Source organism: Aedes aegypti, chromosome 1 (genome assembly GCF_002204515.2).
Source record: "Aedes aegypti strain LVP_AGWG chromosome 1, AaegL5.0 Primary Assembly, whole genome shotgun sequence".
NCBI classification, from domain to species: domain Eukaryota; kingdom Metazoa; phylum Arthropoda; class Insecta; order Diptera; family Culicidae; genus Aedes; species Aedes aegypti.
This window is the reverse complement of record NC_035107.1, coordinates 297757595-297780850: the sequence shown is the minus strand read 5'-3', so window position 1 is coordinate 297780850 and position 23256 is coordinate 297757595. Positions and strand designations below refer to the sequence as shown.

At 41.1% G+C, this 23256-nt stretch overlaps 2 long non-coding RNA genes across 2 annotated transcripts; both read right to left on the bottom strand.

The window, feature by feature from the left end:
• Window positions 1–11935: 11935 nt before the first annotated feature.
• LOC110674197 lies at window positions 11936–14072 on the bottom strand. Its single transcript, XR_002498726.1, has 2 exons — window positions 12340–14072; window positions 11936–12282 (listed from the first exon to the last, which is right to left on the bottom strand). It is a non-coding gene; the product is annotated as an uncharacterized LOC110674197 (long non-coding RNA).
• A 6539-nt stretch (window positions 14073–20611) lies between these two features.
• Window positions 20612–21475, bottom strand: LOC110674196. Its single transcript, XR_002498725.1, has 2 exons — window positions 21016–21475; window positions 20612–20958 (listed from the first exon to the last, which is right to left on the bottom strand). It is a non-coding gene; the product is annotated as an uncharacterized LOC110674196 (long non-coding RNA).
• Window positions 21476–23256: the final 1781 nt, after the last annotated feature.

Here is a 23256-nt window from a genome sequence, read left to right as displayed (position 1 = left end):
CAATCTCGAGTTATCGCATAATTAGCCCCTACCGGAAGTTCATATCGACGCCAACGCCACGCAGTGGTCGAGTTCTGAACTAAATTGTATCTCATGTGGAAGTCCTTATCCTCCTGAGCAATTTTGCCGAAGACAGCATCCTTCTATGTGTTCGCAATCTCGAGTTATCGCATAATTAGCCTCTACCGGAAGTTCATATCGACGCTAACGTCACGCAGCAGTCGAGTTCTGAACTAAATTGTATATCATGAGGAAGTCCTTATCCTCCTGAACAACTTTGCCGAAGACAGCATCCTTCTATGTGCTCGCAATCTCGAGTTATCGCATAATTAGCCTCTACCGGAAGTTCATATCGACGCTAACGTCACGCAGCAGTCGAGTTCTGAACTAAATTGTATATCATGAGGAAGTCCTTATCCTCCTGAACAACTTTGCCGAAGACAGCATCCTTCTATGTGCTCGCAATCTCGAGTTATCGCATAATTAGCCTCTACCGGAAGTTCATATCGACGCTAGCGCCACGCAACGGTCGAGTTCTAAACTAAATTGTATCTCATGAAGAAGTGCTTATCCTCCTGAGCAATTTTGCCGAAGACAGCATCCTTCTATGTGTTCGCAATCTCGAGTTATCGCATAATTAGCCTCTACCGGAAGTTCATATCGACGCTAACGTCACGCAGCAGTCGAGTTCTGAACTAAATTGTATATCATGAGGAAGTCCTTATCCTCCTGAACAACTTTGCCGAAGACAGCATCCTTCTATGTGCTCGCAATCTCGAGTTATCGCATAATTAGCCTCTACCGGAAGTTCATATCGACGCTAGCGCCACGCAACGGTCGAGTTCTAAACTAAATTGTATCTCATGAAGAAGTGCTTATCCTCCTGAGCAATTTTGCCGAAGACAGCATCCTTCTATGTGTTCGCAATCTCGAGTTATCGCATAATTAGCCTCTACCGGAAGTTCATATCGACGCTAACGTCACGCAGCAGTCGAGTTCTGAACTAAATTGTATCTCATGAAGAAGTGCTTATCCTCCTGAACAACTTTGCCGAAGACAGCATCCCTCTATGTGCTCGCAATCTCGAGTTATCGCATAATTAGCCTCTACCGGAAGTTCATATCGACGCTAGCGCCACGCAACGGTCGAGTTCTAAACTAAATTGTATCTCATGAAGAAGTGCTTATCCTCCTGAGCAATTTTGCCGAAGAAAGCATCCTTCTATGTGCTCGCAATCTCGAGTTGTCGCATAATTAGCCCCTACCGGAAGTTCATATCGACGCTAGCGCCACGCGGTGGTCGAGTTCTGAACTAAATTGTATCTTATGCGGAAGCCCTTATCATCCTGAACAACTATGCCGAAGACTGCATCTTTCTAAGTGCTCGCAATCTCGAGTTATCGCATAATTAGCCCCTACCGGAAGTTCATATCGACGCCAACGCCACGCAGTGGTCGAGTTCTGAACTAAATTGTATCTCATGTGGAAGTCCTTATCCTCCTGAGCAATTTTGCCGAAGACAGCATCCTTCTATGTGTTCGCAATCTCGAGTTATCGCATAATTAGCCTCTACCGGAAGTTCATATCGACGCTAACGTCACGCAGCAGTCGAGTTCTGAACTAAATTGTATATCATGAGGAAGTCCTTATCCTCCTGAACAACTTTGCCGAAGACAGCATCCTTCTATGTGCTCGCAATCTCGAGTTATCGCATAATTAGCCTCTACCGGAAGTTCATATCGACGCTAGCGCCACGCAACGGTCGAGTTCTAAACTAAATTGTATCTCATGAAGAAGTGCTTATCCTCCTGAGCAATTTTGCCGAAGACAGCATCCTTCTATGTGTTCGCAATCTCGAGTTATCGCATAATTAGCCTCTACCGGAAGTTCATATCGACGCTAACGTCACGCAGCAGTCGAGTTCTGAACTAAATTGTATCTCATGAAGAAGTGCTTATCCTCCTGAACAACTTTGCCGAAGACAGCATCCCTCTATGTGCTCGCAATCTCGAGTTATCGCATAATTAGCCTCTACCGGAAGTTCATATCGACGCTAGCGCCACGCAACGGTCGAGTTCTAAACTAAATTGTATCTCATGAAGAAGTGCTTATCCTCCTGAGCAATTCTGCCGAAGACAGCATCCTTCTATGTGGTCGCAATCTCGAGTTATCACATAATTAGCCTCTACCGGAAGTTCATATCGACGCTAGCGCCACGCGGTGGTCGATTTCTGAACTAAATTGTATCTTATGTGGAAGCCCTTATCCTCCGGAACAACTATGCCGAAGACTGCATCCTTCTATGTACTCGCAATCTCGAGTTATCGCATAATTAGCCCCTACCGGAAGTTCATATCGACGCTAGTGCCACGCAACGGTCGAGTTCTGAACTAAATTGTATATCATGAGGAAGTCCTTATCCTCCTGAACAACTTTGCCGAAGACAGCATCCTTCTATGTGCTCGCAATCTCGAGTTGTCGCATAATTAGCCCCTACCGGAAGTTCATATCGACGCTAGCGCCACGCAACGGTCGAGTTCTAAACTAAATTGTATCTCATGAAGAAGTGCTTATCCTCCTGAGCAACTTTGCCGAAGACAGCATCCTTCTATGTGCTCGCAATCTCGAGTTATCGCATAATTAGCCTCTACCGGAAACTAAATTGTATCTCATGAAGAAGTGCTTATCCTCCTGAGCAATTCTGCCGAAGACAGCATCCTTCTATGTGGTCGCAATCTCGAGTTATCGCATAATTAGCCTCTACCGGAAGTTCATATCGACGCTAGCGCCACGCAACGGTCGAGTTCTAAACTAAATTGTATCTCATGAAGAAGTGCTTATCCTCCTGAGCAATTCTGCCGAAGACAGCATCCTTCTATGTGGTCGCAATCTCGAGTTATCGCATAATTAGCCTCTACCGGAAGTTCATATCGACGCTAGCGCCACGCAACGGTCGAGTTCTAAACTAAATTGTATCTCATGAAGAAGTGCTTATCCTCCTGAGCAACTTTGCCGAAGACAGCATCCTTCTATGTGCTCGCAATCTCGAGTTGTCGCATAATTAGCCCCTACCGGAAGTTCATATCGACACTAGCGCCACGCGGTGTTCGAGTTCTGAACTAAATTGTATCTTATGCGGAAGCCCTTATCATCCTGAACAACTATGCCGAAGACTGCATCTTTCTAAGTGCTCGCAATATCGAGTTATCGCATAATTAGCCCCTACCGGAAGTTCATATCGACGCTAGCGCCACGCGGTGGTCGAGTTCTGAACTAAATTGTATCTCATGTGGAAGTGCTTATCCTTCTGAGCAACTTTGCCGAAGACAGCATCCTTCTATGTGCTCGCAATCTCGAGTTGTCGCATAATTAGCCCCTACCGGAAGTTCATATCGACGCTAGCGCCACGCGGTGGTCGAGTTCTGAACTAAATTGTATCTTATGCGGAAGCCCTTATCATCCTGAACAACTATGCCGAAGACTGCATCTTTCTAAGTGCTCGCAATCTCGAGTTATCGCATAATTAGCCCCTACCGGAAGTTCATATCGACGCCAACGCCACGCAGTGGTCGAGTTCTGAACTAAATTGTATCTCATGTGGAAGTCCTTATCCTCCTGAGCAATTTTGCCGAAGACAGCATCCTTCTATGTGTTCGCAATCTCGAGTTATCGCATAATTAGCCCCTACCGGAAGTTCATATCGACGCTAACGCCACGCAGCAGTCGAGTTCTGAACTAAATTGTATATCATGAGGAAGTCCTTATCCTCCTGAACAACTTTGCCGAAGACAGCATCCTTCTATGTGCTCGCAATCTCGAGTTGTCGCATAATTAGCCCCTACCGGAAGTTCATATCGACGCTAGCGCCACGCAACGGTCGAGTTCTAAACTAAATTGTATCTCATGAAGAAGTGCTTATCCTCCTGAGCAACTTTGCCGAAGACAGCATCCTTCTATGTGCTCGCAATCTCGAGTTATCGCATAATTAGCCTCTACCGGAAGTTCATATCGACGCTAGCGCCACGCAACGGTCGAGTTCTAAACTAAATTGTATCTCATGAAGAAGTGCTTATCCTCCTGAGCAATTCTGCCGAAGACAGCATCCTTCTATGTGGTCGCAATCTCGAGTTATCGCATAATTAGCCTCTACCGGAAGTTCATATCGACGCTAGCGCCACGCGGTGGTCGAGTTCTGAACTAAATTGTATCTTATGCGGAAGCCCTTATCATCCTGAACAACTATGCCGAAGACTGCATCTTTCTAAGTGCTCGCAATCTCGAGTTATAGCATAATTAGCCCCTACCGGAAGTTCATATCGACGCTAGCGCCACGCGGTGGTCGAGTTCTGAACTAAATTGTATCTTATGCGGAAGCCCTTATCATCCTGAACAACTATGCCGAAGACTGCATCTTTCTAAGTGCTCGCAATCTCGAGTTATAGCATAATTAGCCCCTACCGGAAGTTCATATCGACGCTAGCGCCACGCAACGGTCGAGTTCTGAACTAAATTGTATCTCATAAAGAAGTGCTTATCCTCCTGAGCAACTTTGCCGAAGACAGCATCCTTCTATGTGCTCGCAATCTCGAGTTATCGCATAATTAGCCCCTACCGGAAGTTCATATCGACGCCAACGCCACGCAGTGGTCGAGTTCTGAACTAAATTGTATCTCATGTGGAAGTCCTTATCCTCCTGAGCAATTTTGCCGAAGACAGCATCCTTCTATGTGCTCGCAATCTCGAGTTATCGCATAATTAGCCTCTACCGGAAGTTCATATCGACGCTAACGCCACGCAGCAGTCGAGTTCTGAACTAAATTGTATATCATGAGGAAGTCCTTATCCTCCTGAACAACTTTGCCGAAGACAGCATCCTTCTATGTGCTCGCTATCTCGAGTTGTCGCATAATTAGCCCCTACCGGAAGTTCATATCGACGCTAGCGCCACGCAACGGTCGAGTTCTAAACTAAATTGTATCTCATGAAGAAGTGCTTATCCTCCTGAGCAACTTTGCCGAAGACAGCATCCTTCTATGTGCTCGCAATCTCGAGTTATCGCATAATTAGCCCCTACCGGAAGTTCATATCGACGCTAACGCCACGCAGCAGTCGAGTTCTGAACTAAATTGTATATCATGAGGAAGTCCTTATCCTCCTGAACAACTTTGCCGAAGACAGCATCCTTCTATGTGCTCGCAATCTCGAGTTGTCGCATAATTAGCCCCTACCGGAAGTTCATATCGACGCTAGCGCCACGCAACGGTCGAGTTCTAAACTAAATTGTATCTCATGTGGAAGTGCTTATCCTCCTGAGCAATTTTGCCGAAGAAAGCATCCTTCTATGTGTTCGCAATCTCGAGTTATCGCATAATTAGCCCCTACCGGAAGTTCATATCGACGCCAACGCCACGCAGTGGTCGAGTTCTGAACTAAATTGTATCTCATGTGGAAGTCCTTATCCTCTTGAGCAATTTTGCCGAAGACAGCATCCTTCTATGTGCTCGCAATCTCGAGTTATCGCATAATTAGCCTCTACCGGAAGTTCATATCGACGCTAACGCCACGCAGCAGTCGAGTTCTGAACTAAATTGTATATCATGAGGAAGTCCTTATCCTCCTGAACAACTATGCCGAAGACTGCATCCTTCTATGTACTCGCAATCTCGAGTTATCGCATAATTAGCCCCTACCGGAAGTTCATATCGACGCTAACGCCACGCGGTGGTCGAGTTCTGAACTAAATTGTATCTTATGCGGAAGCCCTTATCATCCTGAACAACTATGCCGAAGACTGCATCTTTCTAAGTGCTCGCAATCTCGAGTTATAGCATAATTAGCCCCTACCGGAAGTTCATATCGACGCTAGCGCCACGAAACGGTCGAGTTCTGAACTAAATTGTATCTCATAAAGAAGTGCTTATCCTCCTGAGCAACTTTGCCGAAGACAGCATCCTTCTATGTGCTCGCAATCTCGAGTTGTCGCATAATTAGCCCCTACTGGAAGTTCATATCGACGCTAGCGCCACGCAACGGTCGAGTTCTGAACTAAATTGTATCTCATGTGGAAGTCCTTATCCTCCTGAGCAATTTTGCCGAAGACAGCATCCTTCTATGTGCTCGCAATCTCGAGTTATCGCATAATTAGCCTCTACCGGAAGTTCATATCGACGCTAACGCCACGCAGCAGTCGAGTTCTGAACTAAATTGTATATCATGAGGAAGTCCTTATCCTCCTGAACAACTTTGCCGAAGACAGCATCCTTCTATGTGCTCGCAATCTCGAGTTATCGCATAATTAGCCTCTTCCGGAAGTTCATATCGACGCTAGCGCCACGCAACGGTCGAGTTCTAAACTAAATTGTATCTCATGTGGAAGTCCTTATCCTCCTGAGCAACTTTGCTGAAGACTGCATCCTTCTATGTGCTCGCAATCTCGAGTTATCGCATAATTAGCCTCTACCGGAAGTTCATATCTACGCTAGCGCCACGCGGTGGTCGAGTTCTGAACTAAATTGTATCTTATGTGGAAGCCCTTATCATCCTGAACAACTATGCCGAAGACTGCATCTTTCTAAGTGCTCGCAATCTCGAGTTATCGCATAATTAGCCCCTACCGGAAGTTCATATCGACGCTAGCGCCACGCGGTGGTCGAGTTCTGAACTAAATTGTTTCTTATGTGGAAGCCCTTATCATCCTGAACAACTATGCCGAAGACTGCATCTTTCTAAGTGCTCGCAATCTCGAGTTATCGCATAATTAGCCCCTACCGGAAGTTCATATCGACGCTAGCGCCACGCGGTGGTCGAGTTCTGAACTAAATTGTATCTCATGTGGAAGTGCTTATCCTTCTGAGCAACTTTGCCGAAGACAGCATCCTTCTATGTGCTCGCAATCTCGAGTTATCGCATAATTAGCCCCTACCGGAAGTTCATATCGACGCTAGCGCCAAGCGGTAGTCGAGTTCTGAACTAAATTGTATCCCATGTGGAAGTTCTTGGTCCCCGAAGCAAGTTTTCTGAAGACAGTACATTCCTATATGGCCTGCATCTTGTACAATTTGATGATGACTGCAGATTTCTGGACTGAGTGTACTGAAATTCCACGTGGCCAACATGGTCCCCTTCGTAGCCGATTCCCGGGGGCCACTGGATCCGGAACCGGTATTCCAGGTAGTGATCAGAATCTTGAGGAGTATATCTTTCGAATGCGGCATAAATTTCTTTATTAGGTTGATATTACACTGATTTATAGGGGTATACATTTCTGGGTCATAATGACCCCAGTATCTTATTAAGTTGTTTTTGTGTGGCGCCATCTTAGAATCACCTTAAGAAAAAAATTTTTTGGTCTTGCGCTTCGTTTCCACAAAATATTAAAAGTCAGGGAATTTCAGAAAGATCCGTTTGATAACAACAGAGATATTGCAGGTTGGAATTCGATTTTGGGTCATTATGACACCAGTATCTAACTAAGGTTAATTTTAAAATTGGGTCCATTAATGAACCTTGACACTTTTGGTCATGTTTGACGTTCGCTTAGTCGACAAAAACACCACAGGGGTTTTAGTTTTAACACCGGGGTTGTTCCTATCTGACATTTCGGAAGGGACACGGAAAACAAAATACACCCAAAATTTGAGTTTGAGCCAAGGGGTGTGACAAAATCTAAAATAAACATAGAAAATATTTTTTTGGCTTAAACTACCGGAAAACATTAAAAAAATTGCGTAAACATGTGTTCTTGGCCTAAACTTAAGCGTTTGGCACTAAAATTGGGACGGGGCTTAGGACCCTATTGAACCCAGAATGTCAAAAACACTACTTGATACAATAGCGATACTTGATATAATAGCGAACAATATTGTAGAAGGCTATATGATGATTAAAGTAGAGAAAGTTGGTGTTTTAACTATCTGAAGTAGATTTGCAATATTATGGATCCGACAGAAATAAGGAGCAACATATTTTTTAAAAATATTTTTTTCTCAATCTCCAAGCGTCGCGACTAATATTTGAATAGTGCGCTGTGTTCATAAACATCGTAAGAATGCAGCGCCACACATGTCATTATGACAGTTATGTCGGGAACGAGTCACACGTCGCGTGTCCCACACGCGCGTTCCGATTTGGTGGGCGCGCGACAATATTGCTTAGTATTTCTTCAACATAGCAGGGTGGTAGCCACTAAGCGCATCATAGTGTGTTGGGCGCCGTTTCTTTGAATTGAAGAAGGGCTTTCTTTTGTTCAATATCGGTATCTGAAGTGAGAAGGGTTCCGAAGAGTAACCTCCTGTTCAGACCGAAAGACCGCCAGAGTTAGCTTCCAGTCAAAGATCGATTGTTTATTGATTTCCTTTTGACTTATATAGGCTGACAGAATTATTCCTATCCTATATCTTATAATATAAGATATATGATATATATGCTAAAGGGAGACGACTGGAGTGATTGCCCTAGCATGTAAATTGTTAGGTCACTACTTTTTAGGCGCACTTGCTGGACCTACCCGATTGTGCAATTTGAAACCTTTCGTTTCGAATGCGCTTGGGTACGGACCGCACACGGAGAGGTACGGAAGAAAGGGGAATAGCGATGGGTTTGTTTTTGTCGTCACATATGGTTGTAATTACTTTGCTATGCATTTTGAGTACATTGATCGGTCCAAGGCGAATGGCCTTTAGACTTTGATTATCATTTATGATTTTGGTTTAACAGTGGTTCACAAACGCATGCTACAATAGCCACCTATGACGCTGGGCGAATTGCGGTACAAGGTACCGTAATCCGGGGTATCATTGATCAGCGGGGTAACATTGATCGGAATGACTCATCTCGTAAAAAGTTCGCATTATCATTTATTGATGGAACATTTCTAAACCATGAATGTTGCTTTCCTTTCTTATAGGGTTTTGTTCTACTTCGTCGTAAGCGCTACAATTCGTCGTATCAAACTTTAAATGTTCCACCATGGTGGATATTGAAACTTACCTGCAACATGGATCCATTATCCAAGTGTAATTTTGTGAAAGCTGTTATGGTTTGTACACTTGTACACCAAAAATGCAATAAAACTACTGTATTTCGGTAAATAACTTCAGTTCAATTATCCACTTTGCACTTTTTCACCGAAATCGCATGGACGAACACGATTTGAGAGAAATGCTTAGCGATCGACTGAGCCACACCACTTTCCAACGCAAGTTTCTTTCCGCCCCCCGTGGGTGACTTACTTCGCCGGGCACTTATTTTCACTATGTAAAACCTTCGTACTTCATCACTGAAGGATTTCATTCCAACCACACGCCGTAAAAATTCAATAAATCACCAAATTTTACGAAATTTCCTCAACCGCCGCGTATAATTGAGAATGTAAACAAAGTTCAATCCGTCGTACTGAGAAAAAAAAAGCTTGTGTGCATCAATGTGTGCGCGACGCTCGACGTAAAAATACGATTCCTTTGATTGTGTTGTTTTCGCTGTACTGTGAGCAAATGCCATAATTGTACGGTCAAAAGGAATTGTGTTCATATGTTTGGGCTGAATTTTGATGACGAACAATTAATTTTAACGCTCAACGCTCCGTCATCGTAATCATCGTCATTATCGAAACTTCAAAAGCAGTTTTTCTGTTCAAAACTGGAAATTATTCGACGAAAATGCGTTCATCGTGTTGTGGTAGGAGAATTGAATACAGTGAACACTTTTTCCTGTAAATTTTCTTGACTTTGAACGAAAAAACTGCTTTTGAAAATTCCGAAATCGATGACGGATCCTGCCCCCTTACTATCATGCTGAAGGAATGGGGAGATGCCCGTAGATCTATATATTCTAGTAAAACATTTTATTAAAGCTTTGAATTGTTGTGTTTTAACCACTCAATACACACAGTGAGCCGTAAGTTGTGAGACGAATCTGCCCAACTAACAATTTCAGCGCTATAAGCCAAGATTATTTGCTTTGTGCTGTATAACAGTTGAATTGAAGCAGCAAAAAATGAAAGCTGTCAAAAATAGAACGATTAGCGTTAATACAGCTGTAACGCAAACGTTTTGCAGCTTCAAATCTTAGCTGAATAAATTTCGTCAGTTATCGCTTTTGCTGCTTTCACTAAGCTGTAACTCAACACCGTAAAAGATAGCAACCTAATGATGTGGAATAAAACTCGCCATCATCAATCCGGCTGCTTCTATACAATATGATTTGTTATGCTGCTCAATATATATTTAAGAAGCGCTTTATCGTTAGTTATGCAGCGAGCATACAGCAGTATGCTGTGAAACAACAACTTGTGGCGCATCTACTCAGCTTGTTGGATGTAAACATTGCGTTTGACGTTTCGCACCCTTTTACAGCCTGATGAAGTGGTGTAATCGCGGCTATGGCATCTTTTACGATCATTATAAAATATTGTGTGAACCGTTTTCGATGTAGAACAAAACGGTGTGTTTTCTTTGCCTTTCGATATAGACTGTGATGGCAACAAGGACAGCGTCGAGACTTGTGGATGCAGAGATCGTGAGTTCGATTCCAAGCGGTGGCAGGTAACGTTGGGAACATTAAATTCAGATACTTATGATATGAATTCTGGAAGCTGTGAAACAGCTTGAAAATAATATTTAATCGATAATACAGCGAAGCTGTATAATAATTATTCAACAGTTGCGAAATGGTTGAGAAAGCGCCTTCCGAAGATGTTACACAGCTACTTGTCGTATAACTGTCGAGATAGAGCAATGATCGGTATGAATAAGAGCTGCCAACACAGCTTAAAAGTAGCTGAGTAGATTCGCCAGATGTGTTGGTAAAAGGATCGCATAGAAGCTTTCGTTCGTTTGTACAGCGCCTTTACTCAGCATAAAGCCGTATAAAGGAGGGCCTAGAGAATGTTTACATTTGCACTAAATGTTAGTTGGGTGGAAACTGATTGCGACGGAGTTGAAAACGATACGACGGATTGAGAATACGGTAAGATGCATTTCGTTTGCATTATTTACAAAAATAGATCAAGATTTATCAAAATGTTATTGTACAATGCTAAAACCGTTTTGAAAAAGAATTGTTCGGCATTGGTTTGTATCAGCATCATTCACTGCAATGCTGGGAAAATTGCAGTTCTCACTGATCAATGCTTAATACGATGGACACTAGCACATCACCCTATTCATGAGCTAATGAAAGTGATGATTTTTACGAAAATTCCGTTAACCTTATACGTAAATTTGGCAACTGATTTTAATGGTTGAGGATGACTCTACCAAACATTCATGTCTCACATAAGTTCTGTAAACGATATGAGCAAGGAAAATGCGGTTCTTTCTAAAAACGGCATCGTCGAAAACGATTCCGTTGTCAATACTTTCATGAGTATGTTGAATTAGGCAACATTACCGAATTACTGTTAAGAATGTAAATTTCCCTTAGGAAATTGCCTACCTTTAAGCGTATTCCGTGGTTCGAGCTGTTTTTAATTTTAAAATAACTCAAAAAGTAAATGACTTGTAAGCGTTTGGCCTTCATATTCGGCTTCAGGGGCCATGATTTAAGTAAGTAACGACATTTTCAATAATACCGAGCGTTGTTTACATAAGTGATCAATGTTACCCCCTACTGTTACTTTTAACTTGACTAACTCAGAAATTCATTTGGGTATTTAAATTTTAATAATAAGAAGATGAAAAGAAAACTAGAAAACTAAGAAAATTAACACTAAGAAAAAACTTCAAAAAACTTCAATTCAAAAATAAAAAAAACTAATTAATAGGCAAATTTTGAAAAACTATTTACACTTCAGCCCTCTCAGGGTCTATCCGGGAGAATCACTACTGGGGCGGACTCACAACCCACACTTGCTTCGCGAATTCAATTTTAACACTGTTTAAGAAGGAGGAACAGGAGTTGCGCTCGAAATAATTATACTGAACCACTAATAATTTCAAATTTACATATAATTTATTAATTTAGGATTAGGATTTAGGAAATTATTGAAGGAATGCACTTTGAAACGTCACCTGCGGTTAATCGTTTGTGGAGGGATTTTCGGCTCGATCGGTGGGCGGCGAGTGATCTGGTTTCCTTGCCGACGGCTATACCAAATGTCCGGCCGTTGGTGGTCGTGGTGGGCGCTTCACGTCTCTGGGATATCTTCAAAAAAGCTTCGTCCGGTTCGGTCGTCCCAAGTAGTTCACCAGGATCACTAGTAGGGCACTTGACACTATCACTTCCGATTTTGAGCTGCGGTGGGGTACAGATGTCTTCCACTCGCGATTCACTTAAAATTTTGTACCTAAGGGTTTGGAAAGTTTAAAATATCGGACGATTTAAACTGTCGGAATTTTGTTACCGAAAAAGATCATTTCCTGGGCCTGCATATCCTTTTTATAGGACTTGATGATGCAGCAAAACCAAATCGTAGAACATTTCCCGGGAGGGATTTGTCTTCGCACAGTTGGTAGTGGGCGCCATGATGCATCAGTGCATATATGGTTGGGAAGGATTTTGATGGTGGGATACCAGGGGTTTATTTGGAAGGATTTCAAATTCAAATTTAATTTATTTTTTTATTTACAAATTCATTACATTTTTCTATTTAACTCATTTAATTATGGGTAACTGGTATCGAAGGATAGAGGAAAAAGGATTATATTTACATATTAGGTTATTTACATTTAAACTAGGGTTAAAGCATAATTATTTACCAATTTACGAGTATTTACAAAATTAGGAAAATATAAACAAAGTATAAATATTTACAAAAAAAGAAAAAAATATAACAAAACGAAAAAAGAAAAATACAAAAAAGGCAAATGCATGATTGTGACCTATCACATAGGTAACAATTATCCCGGATCGGGTGTAAAAAAAAACAAAGTTTTTTTTATGATGAGGTCCTCTACAATCGAGTGACCGGATTACGTAAAAAAAGTTCAAGCAAAAGTTCTCTCTTCTTCCAGATTTAATTGATTTGGAGCAATGATTGATCCTATGCGGCAAGTGCTGTTTCTCGAAATCATCTAAATTTGGAAGAATGAGCCTGCTTTTGCTTGAATCCGGTTTTTGTTCTCTGCCTCCGACTATAGGATTCCCAGGCGTCCAACTATAAGTTTCGCTACACAACTCTCTGCTCTGCCAATTTTAGTTGATTCTTCGCAATGATTGATCCTGGACGGCAAGTGCTGTTCCGAGGAATCATATAAAATTGGAAGAGTGAGCCTGGTTGTCGCGGAAGTTGTCTTTGTCAAAACTTACAATATCCGATTTTTTTTTCTTCGAGCTACTATGTGGATAAAACTGCCGTTTATTCTGTACATAGTTCTCTTCTCTTCGAAATTCATATTGATTTGGAGCAATGATTGTTCCTTTGCGGCAAGTGCTGTTCCTCAAAATCACTTGAATTTGGAAGAGTGAGCCTGCTATGAACAGAAATATAGCAATCCTTTCTGGTCGCTTGAAGGAAAAGAGCCGGAGCTTCCAAGGTCTTTCTTTTAGGTAGAGGGATCTGCGTGTCGAGATTTGGTCAACTATGAAGACCTATTCAACTAGTAGTTCTCTGCTATTTCAAATTCAATTTAATTGAAAGCAATGATTGTTCCTGAGCGTCAAGTGCTGTTGCTCTTAATTACGTGAATTTGAAATAGTGAGGCTCACTATCTAGTTGAATACGTACTTCTATGTCGCCATGATCTGGACAGGTGATTTGTCCCGAGGATTAATTAGAATTATTAAATTGTGATCTACAAACTGCAATTGAGATGCTCGAATTTACAAAACCATATTTCGTCAGAAAAGCTCGCATTTGGCCACTCACAGAACCCACTGAACAAGACCTAAATTAATTATTTTCCTGTCAACATTCGTTGACAAAATAACTTAGAACTAATTTACTAACACTAAATGAGAAAAAAAAAACAATGATTACTTCTCTTTTTTTTATTTAATGACGTCACAAGATTTGTCTTGGACCAGATTTTATTTTCACATACTCACATTCACACATCTCATTCAACAAACATTCAACAAGCCACTCAATCATTTCATTTCCACTCATTCCCATTCATAATTTTCCAGTTATTCATTCACACTCTCCCATTCAGTAATCACATTCATCCTACTTTATTACTACTAAAACATGATTCTAGGGCGCCCTTAATTTGTGGTTGTTTTTTTTTAGATCACACTAGCGTCTCTTATTCAAAGAGAGCTGGTGATCTTTCTGCGAAACTTAAATTTAATGAACCGATCTCAATGCTGCTTCTTTACTTTCTCGCATGCGAGAAAAAATTGCAAGCAACATGAGGGGCTTTTAATGACTACAGCGAATGTCGACCATACCAGGTTGAAAAAGCCTTTTACTCAGCCCTGTGTATGTCGACTAAATAAAGAAGGCTCTTGTGTGGGTGTGAGATGTCAAAGCATGTTTATGTTTTTGACGAATGAGAAGACTATCGTGAACAGTGAAAGTTTTGCACTGTTTTCACGGTTTTAACAGCAGTTTGAGGGTAAAGGTTAAGGTGATACGCATCGATTGCCACAAAACGTATGCGCAGATGTAAGTTTTGTTTACTTTGTATATTTTTAGGTCAACAAAGCTGAGCCTTTTGGAAATAAAGTGAGCTGATAGAACATGTTTTATTCCTATCTATCCCGGCTTCAGATGAATTGCCGGCCACACCCCGAGTGATTTACCCGTGAGATCTTCAAGATCATACGATGACGTCCCTATCTTAGCCTTGACCTTACAAGGGAGATACTGCGGTCCGTACTTTGAATTGTAGTTATCCGCAGCGCTCGATTGTTTCATGTTTCTCCTGAAAACCAGCTGGCCGACGGAGAATGATTTTGCGAAACGACGGCTGCGTAGATTATAATGTTTTGTTGACGATTCATGTGCCTTAGCTAATTTACTTTTAACGATGTCGTATATTTTAGAGAGAGTTTGTTTACGCCGTTCTTCCCGTTCGTCGTCGGAAAGAAGTTGATCGTGGCGTAAAAGACGATGATCTTCACCCTTTTCAGACAGCTCGAAGCCATGTGTAATGAAATAGGGCGTGAAGCCCGTTGAAGTGTGTTTAGTGGTGTTTAAAATCAATTCAATCTCGGCGATTTTGGTATCCCATAAACGCTGATCCTCACGAACATAGGTTCGTATAGCAGTGTTTATGGTGCGGTTCACTCGCTCGACGGGATTCGCCTGTGAATGATATCGCGAATTGAGCCAATGCGTGATTCCAAATTGGTCAAGTAGGTCTTTGAACACTTTCGCGATAAATGTGCTACCGTTGTCCGTGATAATTATTTCTGGCACAGAGTTCCGGTAGAACCACTGTTCCTTCAGAACCCCACACATGGCTGAGCTATCTAATTTCCGTACGGGATGTAACATCACCCATTTCGAGAAGTAGTCGGTTATCACCAAAAGGTGTTGATTTCCTTTTCTACTGCGTGGGAGGGGTCCGACGAAATCAATTGAAATGATTTGCCATGGATAAGATGCTTGACGCATTTTTCCCATCTCGGGTGTAACTGCTACGAACGGAGCTTTAATTTCTTTGCACGTAGTGCATGCCTGAATGTACGATCGTATGGTTGAGCCCATTTTAGGCCAATAAAATCGTTTTTGGATTCGAGCCAGCGTTCTCTCATAGCCCTGATGAAACGTGCCATCGTGATTTTCTTTCAATATGACGGAAATCTCATCAGGTGATGGAACAATTTTCCATTCAAAACGGGAATCGTAAGGCTCATTCTTCGCAATAACGAATTTCATCAGTTTACCGTCTTCTAAGCGAAAGTCGGCATAGTCATCTGGGTTGCTCAAAACGTTTTCAACCAAGGAGGTATGCCAAGATGTAGTAGATGGATCTAGGACTACCGCTACACTTCTCGACAACGCATCTGGCACAATATTGTCCTTACCCTTTCTATGAACCACAGACATGTCGAATTGCTGTAAATTCAAGCTCCATCGACTGCACCTTGACCCTACCTTCCATTTGGTATTGAGGATATGTGTCAACGCAGATGAATCTGTGATGAGCTTGAAATGGTAGCCCTCAATGTATCCACGGAAGTGGTCAATAGCCAGCAATGCGGCTAGGGCCTCTTTCTCAGCGGCATGGTAATTTCGTTGGGGCGTTGTTAATTTGTGAGAATAATAAGAGATTACTCTCTCGCCATCCTCTTGCTTCTGTGTCAAGACAGCAGCTACAGCGACGTCGCTGGCATCTGTTTGGATGGTAAATTCTTTCGTAAAATCTGGACTACCTAATATAGGAGCACTCACCAGGCGTTCTTTAATTGCACAGAAGGATTTTTCTGCCTCATCAGTCCACTTAATGATTTTAGATTTCGTTTTTAGGAGATCAGTAAGTGCCGCTGTTATCTCGCTAAAGTCCGAAATAAATCGACGGTAATAGTTTATCATTCCTAGAAATCTCCTTAGTTTTGTAATCGAATTGGGTCTCTCGTACTCAATGATGGGTCGAGTTTTCTCAGGATTAGCTCGAAGGCCTTGGGTACTAAGGAGATACCCTAGGAATGGTATATCTGGAACGCCGAATTGCGACTTTTCCAAATTAATGGACAAGTTTGCCTCTCTCAGCCTACGTGCAATTTCTCGCAGTAGCTGCACATGATGCTCGAATGTCTCCGTCACCACGACGATATCGTCGAGGTAGACAAAGACATACGGTTCCAATACACCGTGGCCTAGCACGTGGTCCATTAGCCTTGCCAGGGTGGCGGGACTATTGACCAGACCAAAAGGCATACGGGTGTATTGGAACAATCCCTTGCCTTGCACACTGAATGCCGTATACTTCCTCGAGGCCGGATGAAGAGGTATTTGGAGGAAAGCTTCCGAAAGATCTATTGTTGATAGATAGTTGGCTTTCGGAAGTTGGCCTAGTATACGACAGGGGTGCGGCAAGGGATAAGCATCTCGTACAGTGCGCTCGTTTATTTTACGGGCATCTAAGCAGAGGCGAACTTTATGTGGCTTTATTACGGGGACGCAATTGAGTGACCACGAAGAGTTGCTACGTTCAATTATCCCCGTGTCAAGCAGACGTTGCAGTTCAGTACCCACCAAACCCAATGTTTTTGGCGACATGACGTAGGGAAACTGACGTACCGGGGGTTTATTTTTCCATTCTTCCTTAATTTCGATACGATGCTCAGTTAGCGGGGTTAATGACAATTGCCCCTTGCGGGCTGGCAGGAATAGTTTTTTTGTTGCCTGAATTACCCGTTGCTCTTCAATCGTAAGAATAGAAGTGGACGTTGGCTGTGTGGTTTCTTCTTCCCCAAAATCATCAATTAGGGCACATTCTCCGACTGTTGGTTGAATGTTAAATTTGGCCCAAAAATCCATGCCACAAATGCAACGGATGGCTAATTTTGGAACAACCAGAGTCGGAATGATTTTGGTTATGCCATTGAAAGTAAATGGCAAATAAATTTGACCAAGAATCTCCAGTGGTTCGCCACCAGCGGTGCGCAACTTAATGGGAATTTGAATCGGTTTGATTTTGCGAGAATTTAGGGAAGAGTATACACTGTCGTTAATTAAGGTGAGGTTGCTACCACTATCCAGAAGCGCACGGATTTTGTGCTCATATATACATATATTGGTGTATGGGCGATTATCATTGGGATACGGGTAAGTAATTAAACATGTGATTGGTTCTTCAGAATAGAGATCAGCGGTGGCTTTGATGAAAAATGTAGGAGAAGAGCTTTGAGTATGATACGCGTTTAACGGTTCAGCGAACTGCGTTTTTCGTTCGCTGTCATGGCGTTTTTTGTGCAATAGGGACAATTGTTAAACGGGTATCCACGAAAGCCACAATTCTCACAAAGTACCGCTCTCGGGAGACGACATTCTCTCAAAGAATGTCCGTAATTTCCACAATTGAAGCATGTATTATCCGGAGGGGGTTGGTATGAATCAATGAGATTTTCAAGGGTCGATCGGTTTCTTTGTTGAACTTGATTTCGAACAGATGCTTGTGGGGGGTTTTTGGATTGAATTTGTGCCTGGGATTGGTGGGCAGATTTTTGAGGGTTGGGGTGGGTTGGTGGTGACGAATTAGATTGATTTTGTTGGCTCAATGCTGAGTTTTTCTTGGGCTTTGTCTGACTGACAGCATTTACGGATTTCTCAATCCCAAACACTTTATTATAGGCGGAGAAATTAAGCGCATCAATTTTCTGACCGGCAGCAATTAATGTGGGTAGATCAGTGATCGGTAGAAAAGTTAATTGCTTTCTGTAATCAATTCTAATATTCTGGAGTAAAATTTGTACTTTTTCGTACTCCGGAATTTGAATGCACATAGTTCGAAACAATCGTTCCATTTCATAATAAAACTCATGAAACGACTCGTTTCTTTGCTGACGTCGCAGATATATTTTCATTTTTATAAGCGCGTCTAAATCGGGATGCATGAAGGTTCTTTTCAATTCAAGCACCAGATGGTCCCAATTAATTAATCGTCCTGTGGAGCGCATGGTCATATACCATTTTAGCGCTGGTCCTGTAAACAGGTGAACGGCAGATTCAAATAACTCAACTTCTGAAACATGCTCTGCCAACGAGAAGGTTTGTACTATTTCAAGAAATTCGTTAAGCTTCTGCACCGTCGTATTTGCTGATCTTCCATTGAGAAACAGGTAAAGTATGTCGCGATGGATTAGGTGGCTGCAATGTATAGTGAGGGGGGTACGGTGAGTATGGGATTGGTATTTGAGGCTGATGAGAATGTGTATTTTGCTGATTGGGGTACGTAGTAGATGATTGTTGTGTGTTAGTTGGCACACTACTATTGAACCACGGCTGTGAGGTGCATTGCGGGTTCGATGTAAAGCGGCTTGAAGAAGCAGTGGGTATTTGGGGAATCGATTGAGCGGCATTAGAAGAATACGGCACATTTTTATACGGGTTGGATGGCACTGTTGGTGGTAAATCGGCAAAACCAACCGAATGTTTATTCTTGTGGCGATCGGAATTTGTTATCGCGTTCGAGTCTATTGTTCGAGGGGGATGAGCAAACAAACCGCTTGGATCTGCGACAGAAGCTTGTGATTGAGGTGTGGGTAGGGTGGCTCTTTGACCCATTGCAATTTCGAGCTCTTTTATGCGAGCTTGCAACGATTCAATTATTGCCTTCACTTCTGGACTGCAAGAAATTAGTAATTGAGATTGTGCAAGCTCTTGAGACGATATTTGTGGTGGGTTATATTGACTATTTCCTACTCTCACATCACTGATAAGAGCTCCTGAAGGATCAAGGGACTCTTGGTTAACTTCAAATAAATTAAGTAATGCCTGTTCAGTGTCAATTTCCTGCTGATTATTTACAAGGTTCAAATTATCCCCATAAAATTCTTTAATTAAAACCTCAACAATGTCCACAAGAAGACATTTCAAAAATCCGCTTTCTTCTGCGGTAATATCCACACGTTTCATCAGCTGATACACTCTATGACCGTAATGCAAGAACCTCGTTTTACACTTCGCCCTTAGGGTGCGATCGTGCTGTTTCACCGTTTCACTTATTTCCAAAAACTTTTTTTCGCAAACACTTATTTCCTCAACTTTGTTTTCACCCACAACTGCTTCCAAAAATCTCTTCTCCGCCTTTTCTAATTTTAGATGTTCTCGTAAACTTCTTCGCCTGCGTGAGAACGACGGATCGTCTCGAATTACTATAGCCCGCATTGATAATTCACACAAGAGCTCTTCATTTTCTAAATGGTCCACTCGGATGTCGTGGTACCACCCTAGAATCATTTCTATAGCTTGCGTAACATTCGTACCGGCCATGGCTAGTATACGTATAATTCACAAAATATTTAAAGCAAATTCACTATGTTTAAATAAAAGAAGTAATTCACAAAAGAAATATTTCACAAAAGGTATTCAATTCAATTCACAAAAGAAATTCAATTCAACAAAAAAAAATCTATTCAATACAAAATCAATTCACACGTTATTTAAATGAAAATAATTCTATTCAGGACTGAGACAATGAGCTATAGAATGACACTTAATTGTTCAATGAACAAAGGAAAAAAAAGCTATTATCATCATCCGAAATGGTTTTGTTCTAACACAATCGATTTTGCAATTTGAAAGCACAATTTAGTAATTCTAATTATGAAAGAAATTGGAACGAAATTGAAATTTTCGATTTCGGATTCTCCCGGAGCACAATTCAAAAAAGGTTCTAATTTTGGATATATTAGAAACTTTTTTGTTCACACACTAATTTACGTTGGGCGCCAATTGTTACTTTTTACTTGACTAACTCAGAAATTCATTTGGGTATTTAAATTTTAATAATAAGAAGATGAAAAGAAAACTAGAAAACTAAGAAAATTAACACTAAGAAAAAACTTCAAAAAACTTCAATTCAAAAATAAAAAAACTAATTAATAGGCAAATTTTTAAAAACTATTTACACTTCAGCCCTCTCAGGGTCTATCCGGGAGAATCACTACTGGGGCGGACTCACAACCCACACTTGCTTCGCGAATTCAATTTTAACACTGTTTAAGAAGGAGGAACAGGAGTTGCGCTCGAAATAATTATACTGAACCACTAATAATTTCAAATTTACATATAATTTATTAATTTAGGATTAGGATTTAGGAAATTATTGAAGGAATGCACTTTGAAACGTCACCTGCGGTTAATCGTTTGTGGAGGGATTTTCGGCTCGATCGGTGGGCGGCGAGTGATCTGGTTTCCTTGCCGACGGCTATACCAAATGTCCGGCCGTTGGTGGTCGTGGTGGGCGCTTCACGTCTCTGGGATATCTTCAAAAAAGCTTCGTCCGGTTCGGTCGTCCCAAGTAGTTCACCAGGATCACTAGTAGGGCACTTGACACTATCACTTCCGATTTTGAGCTGCGGTGGGGTACAGATGTCTTCCACTCGCGATTCACTTAAAATTTTGTACCTAAGGGTTTGGAAAGTTTAAAATATCGGACGATTTAAACTGTCGGAATTTTGTTACCGAAAAAGATCATTTCCTGGGCCTGCATATCCTTTTTATAGGACTTGATGATGCAGCAAAACCAAATCGTAGAACATTTCCCGGGAGGGATTTGTCTTCGCACAGTTGGTAGTGGGCGCCATGATGCATCAGTGCATATATGGTTGGGAAGGATTTTGATGGTGGGATACCAGGGGTTTATTTGGAAGGATTTCAAATTCAAATTTAATTTATTTTTTTATTTACAAATTCATTACATTTTTCTATTTAACTCATTTAATTATGGGTAACTGGTATCGAAGGATAGAGGAAAAAGGATTATATTTACATATTAGGTTATTTACATTTAAACTAGGGTTAAAGCATAATTATTTACCAATTTACGAGTATTTACAAAATTAGGAAAATATAAACAAAGTATAAATATTTACAAAAAAAGAAAAAAATATAACAAAACGAAAAAAGAAAAATACAAAAAAGGCAAATGCATGATTGTGACCTATCACATAGGTAACACTACCAGCTAAATCAAAAAATCGCCTAAAACATTTTTTTAAACATTCTTAAATCGTTCAAAAAACAACATAAAGTATATAGTCACGAGCTATAGGGGGCAGTACTTGTTTTGAAAATATAAAATTTGCAACATTTGCATTTTCAAACCAAAATTTTTAAGAAATATTCGAAAAAATGATCAATGTTACCCCGGATTACGGTACATGCATATTTGTGATTGTACGGGAGTGCTGATCTAAGCCTAACTTTCAACAACTGAAAGTTTTATGAAAATTCGTTTAAATCCAGATACAACCTTCTGCAACTATGTTCATTAGGGTATCAACAGTGGCGCGGGAAGTGGGTAGAACAGGTAGGACATGTACTACGCACAAAAATACATGGGTATGACAGTCAAAGGATTGTCCTACCAATGATTTAACAGAAAAGACCTCAAAAATCAACAGAAAGCTTCAAAAACAAACTAAATTATTTATCATCTGTTCAATTACAAACTCGATCAACGCGTTGCAATAATATCGTACTTATTCTTATGGAGGATGGATGAAACGATAAGGTTTTTCATGGTATTCCCATGTAGTAGAGTCGCATCTTGCTAAACACAGCACAAGTGTGATGGTGCTAGCGATTTCTGAACGTGTGATCACTCTTGACATGTTCGATCAGAGCATTGCTGAATCTCTTGACGATTTTCAGAACAATTTCTATAGAATATGGCCTCTGTTTCAATGCAAGTCTTTAAAAAGTCTGGAAGATTTCCAAAATATCTATGTTAACCAAAATGGTATCCAAAGTCTCTTTTTACCTTATGCCGCTTTCATTGAATCCTGATGGAAAAAAGTACATGCTCCAAACCAGTGCTGTTAAATTTCACGAATATCACGTGACTTTGATAATTGAATATTGCTAATATCATCCTTCCCCGTGGAAAAAGTCATCGGGAAATGTTTTTCCCGGTGACATTTTCTAAATTACTATCGGTTGGCACAACTTGCTAATGGGATATTTCGCATGGAAAAGTGCTGTAAGCATTTGAAATATTCCAAATTTTTGACATTTAACAGCACTGCTCCAAACCATCAGAGACTATAACTGGTTCAAAAAGCTCTTCAAGGATTTCGTATCAGATTCCCCGAGGAAAAACTTCAAGAATTATAATAGTGATTTTATAAAGAATACTTTCAGGGTCTCCTACAGCGATCTCTCCCGAAATTCTTCTAAATATTTCTCAACCAAAATTTTATTTTGAATTATCTGTAGAGCTTGCTTCCTGGTATTACAACAACTAGTCCATATTGGTACAGCATACAACATGGCTGGCCTGAAAATTTGTTTGAATATCAAAAACTTGTTCTCAAAATTGAAAATTAAATTCTTATCTAGCATGAGCCCTAGATACTTAACTTCATCTGACCAATTTATTGGAACCCCTCTTATCGTGACAACATGTCTACTTGAAGGTTTCAAATAAAGAGCTTTTGGTTTATGTGGGAATATTATTAGTTGAGTTTTGGAAGCATTAGGAGAAATCTTCCATTTTTGCAAGTATGAAGAAAAAAATATTCAAACTTTTTTGCAATCGACTACAGATGACACGCAGGCTTCGTCCTTTGGCGGAGAGGCCTGTGCATCCGCAAACAAAGATTTTTGACATTCCTGAGGTAACTCAGGTAAGTCAGATATGAAAATATTGTATAATATTGGTCCCAAAATGCTGCCTTGAGGAACACCAGCTCTTACAGGAAG